At 43.0% G+C, this 4,627-nt stretch overlaps 1 non-coding gene across 1 annotated transcript; it reads right to left on the bottom strand.

Annotated features, from left to right (window-relative positions):
- Positions 1-573: 573 nt before the first annotated feature.
- On the bottom strand, positions 574-682 carry LOC112765875 (small nucleolar RNA R71). The gene has a single exon (XR_003183949.1). It is a non-coding gene; the product is annotated as a small nucleolar RNA R71 (small nucleolar RNA).
- Positions 683-4,627: the final 3,945 nt, after the last annotated feature.

Here is a 4,627-nt window from a genome sequence, read left to right as displayed (position 1 = left end):
CTTCTTCTTTCTTGTCTTCTTTTTCTTGTTTATGACCAGGAACAGAAATAAAAAACTATTCTTTAATCCTGACCCTGAACCTGAGAAAACTCTAAGGAGGCGTTTACAACAAGTTAAAGCACAACACTCCGAAGTAACCTCTCAGAAAATTTCAAACAAGACGCTGAAGACATGGCAGACAATGCTACTAATGGAGGAGATGCAAGAAAGGTTCTTGGTGACTACACCATACCAACCTCTGATTTCTATGGAAGAAGTATCTCCATACCTTCCATTAGAGCAAACAACTTTGAGCTTAAGCCTCAGTTAGTCTCTCTTTTGCAACAGAATTGTAAGTTCCATGGACTTCCACTGGAAGATCCACACGAATTCCTGTCGAAATTCTTGCAAATCTGTGACACTGTTAAGACTAATGGAGTGGATCCTGAGGTCTATAAACTTATGCTCTTTCCCTTTGCTGTTAGAGATAGAGCTAAAATATGGTTGGATTCTCAACCTAAAGAAAGCTTAGACTCTTGGAAAAAGTTGGTCAATACTTTCTTGGCCAAATTCTTTCCTCCTCAAAGGATGAGCAAAATCAGAGTGGAAGTTTATACCTTCAGGCAAAAAGAACGTGAATCCTTCTATGAAGCTTGGGAAAGATACAAGCAACTGATCAGGAGGTGTCCTCCTGACATGCTCTCAGAATGGTCTATCCTAGGTATCTTCTATGATGGTCTGTCTGAGATGTCCAAAATATCATTGGACAGTTCTGCTGGTGGATCACTCTACCTGAAGTAAATGCCTAAAGTGGCAAGAGAACTCATTGAGATGGTTGCAAACAACCAATTCATGTACACCTCTGAGAGAAATCTTGTGAACAATGGGGTCCCTTAGAAGAAAGGAGTTATTGAAGTGGATACTCTGAATGCCATATTGGCTCAGAACAAGATCTTGACCCAGCAGGTCAATATGATCTCTCAGCATTTTACTAGAATGCAAGCTGCAGCTGGCAGTACTCAAGAAGCTTCCTCAAAAGTAGAAGCTTATGATCCTGACCAACCCACCAAAAAAAGGTGAATTACATGGGAGAACTCTATGAAAACACCTACAACCCCTCATGGAGGAACCATCCTAACCTTTCATGGAAGGATCAACAGAAGTCTCAACAAGGCTTCAACAATAATCAAGGTGGAAGAACCCAGAACAGGTTCAACAACAAGCCACCATTCCCATCTTCTCAAGGGAATATGGAGACTCTTAAGCAGAGCCTTTCTGACTTGGTAACTATAGTCTCCAACCTCTCTAAGACCACTCATAGTTTTATAACTAAAACAAGATCCTCCATTAGAAATTTTGAGGTACAAGTTGGTCAACTGAGCAAGAGAATCCTTAAGACTCCTCCTGATACTCTTCCTAGTAACACTGAAGTAAACCCAAGAGAAGAGTGCAAGGCCATCACCACAGAGGATAGGGCCGAATCTAGAGAAACTCAGATGGCATTGAATGCCAGTGAGGAAGACCTCACTCGGCATTCAACGCCCAAGCTGGCACAGAAACTGGCATTGAACACCAGTGAAGAATACCTCACTGGGTGTTCAGCCCAAACAGGCATCAAAGCTTTCTCGCTGGCGTTCAACGCCCAAACTGGCAGGGGATCTGGCATTGAAACCCAGTAAGGAAGGTCTTACTGGGCGTTCAACGCCCAACTTGGCAAAGGAAATGGCGTTGAACGACAATGAAGGGATGCATGATGGGCGTTCAATGCCTAAAGAACCACCAGAACTGGCGTTGAATGCCAGTAATGGCTTACCTACTGAGTGTTCAGCATCCACTGAAGAAATTTCTATCCAAGAATTAAAGGAAGCCAAGGCTCATGTAGAGACCATGGAGGTTTCCTTTCATGCACTCCTGCAGTGCATGAGTTTTGATGAATACTCATCCTCTGATGAGGATAAGGACACTAGGAAAGAGTAAGTTACTCGGTACCTAGGAGCTCTCATAAAGCTGAATGCTAAGTTATTTGGTACAAAAACTTTGGAGGAAGAACCTCCAGTGCTTACCAAAGAATTCAATGCTTTGGTAGAGCAGAAGCTACCTTAGAAGCTTCCGAATCCCGGTCGCTTCCTAATTCCTTGTACCATAGGCACCATGACCTTTGAGAAGGCTATGTGTGACCTGGGGTCAAGTATAAATCTCATACCACTCTCTGTAATGGAGAAGTTGGGATTCTTAGAGGTATACGCTGTAAATATCTCACTAGAGATGGCAGACAAATCAATGAAGAAAGCATATGGCTTAGTAGAGGATGCACTAGTAAAGGATGAAGACCTGTACATCCCTGCAAACTTTATAATCATAGATACTGGGAAAGATAAAGATAAAACCATCATCCTTGGAAGACCTTTCCTAGCCACTTCCAATGCTATCATTGATATAGCTAAGGGAGAACTTATTCTACAACTAGGGGAGGATCACATCTTGTTCAAGATGCCTCACCCCAACTCTTCCTCTAAAAAAAGAGAGATAACTGTGCAACACTTAGTGTTCTAACCATCTCTTTTAGTGCAAAGCTTTACTAAACCCCCAAACTTCAATTCTAGGTTTGGTGTTGGGCAGCTATCAATAAGCATTGAGAACAAAGTTACTAAGAAGAAAGTACCTAAAGGCTGGAAGGATAAGAAAGTCCCCACTGAAGGCCTCTCACCTGGCATGAGAGTTGTCTTCACCAAGAAACCAGTCATACCACATATAGTGAGTTGTGTCTTATCTCTAGAGCATGTGGAGCTCATCCATGAGAAGACAGGAAGAAAGTTTACTGTAAGAGGCAAAATTCTGAGCCCATATCATTCTCCGTAAGGAGCTAACTGTCAATCTAGTGACATTAAAGAAGTGCTTATTGGGAGGTAACCTAATCTTATTTAGTTATTTCTATTTCCTCTAATTTCTTAAGTTTGTTTTTCTTTAGTTATTTCTTTAGGTTCATGATCATGTGAAGCAGTCAGAACAAAGACAGAAAGGTTCAGCAATGAAAACAGAACACTCTGGATAGAGTGTCTTGCTGGCGTTGAACGCCAGCCAGGGTGCACTGGCTGGGCGTTCAACGCCCAAATTGGCAGACTTGCTGGCGTTCAACGCCAGCTAGAGGCATAGCCTGGCGTTCAACGCCCCAATTGGCAGCATAGCTGGCATTGAATGCCAGCCAAGAGCATAGTGCTGGGCGTTCAACGCCCATGAAGAAGAGCAGCGAATTTGAATTCCCTAGCCCCTCAGGACCAGTGGTTCCCACAGCATCTTTACCTACCCCTCTTTTTCCCTCTTACTTTCAATCTTCCCCATACATTTTTCCTATAAACCCTAGTCCAATCACATCCATATCACTTTCCAAATCCATCATAACTCTCACCAACCCCCACCCACTTCAAAATCAAATTTTCCTCCCATTTATCCCACCCATGATCACACCCAACCCTAGCCCACTCCTATAAATAACCCCTCATTCTAACCCTTCATACACACACCTTTCATACACATCAAAGCCCCCTTGAGCGAATTTCTTTCTCCTTCCTTCGTCTTCTATTTTCTTCTTCTTCTACTCTATTTTTCTCTTTTATTTATTTTTTGCTCGAGGACGAGCAAAGCTTTTAATTTTGGTGTGGGAAAGTGTTGCTTTTTGCTTTCCATTACCACTTATGGCACCCAAGGTTGGAGAACCCTCTAGAAAGAGGAAAGAAAAGGCCGTAGCCACCACCTCCGAATCTTGGGAGATGGAAAGATTCATCATCAAAGCCCACCAAGACCACTTCTATGAAGTAGTGACAGAGAAGAAGGTGATCCCTGAGGTCCCTTTTAGGCTTAAGAAGAATGAGTATCCGAAAATCTGAAGAGAGATCCGGAGAAGAGGTTGCGAAGTCCTAACCAATCCCATCCAAGAAGTTGGGATCTTAATGGTGCAAGAGTTCTATGCTAATGCATGGGTCACGAAAAACCATGACATTAGTGTGAACCCAAACCCCAAGAATTGGAGCACCATGGTCCGTGGAAGAATCTTGGACTTTAGTCCGGAAAGTGTGAGGTTGGTGTTCAACTTGCCTTTGATGCAAGGAGACCCACATCCTTACACTAGAAGAGTCAACTTTGATCAAAGACTGAATCAAGTGCTCTCAGACATCTGTGTGGAAGGAGCACAGTGAAAAAGGGATTCCCAAGGCAAGCCTACTCAACTTAGAAGGCTTGACCTCAAGCCTGTAGCTAGAGGATGGTTGGAATTCATCCAACACTCTATCATCCCTACTAGCAATAGGTCAGAAGTGACTATTGACAAAGCCATCATGATCCATTGCATCATAATTGGGAGTGAGGTGGAAGTACATGAGGTGATACCTCAAGAATTGTACAAGATAGCTGAAAAGCCTTCCACCAAAGCAAGGTTAGCTTTTCCTCACCTCATTTGTTACCTATGTAATTCAGCTGAAATTGTCATAGAGGGAGACATCTACATTGAGGAGAACAAGCCCATCACTAAGAAGAGGATAGAGCAAACTAGAGAGCATGCACATAAGCTTATGCAACCACCTCCGCAAGAAATCCCTGGGATACTTCAAGGGATGAAATTTCCTCCTCAAGGCTATTGGGACCAATTGCATAA

The sequence above is a fragment of the Arachis hypogaea genome, chromosome 2 (genome assembly GCF_003086295.3).
Source record: "Arachis hypogaea cultivar Tifrunner chromosome 2, arahy.Tifrunner.gnm2.J5K5, whole genome shotgun sequence".
Taxonomy (NCBI): Eukaryota; Viridiplantae; Streptophyta; class Magnoliopsida; order Fabales; family Fabaceae; genus Arachis; species Arachis hypogaea.
This window is presented reverse-complemented; position numbering and strand designations above follow the sequence as displayed.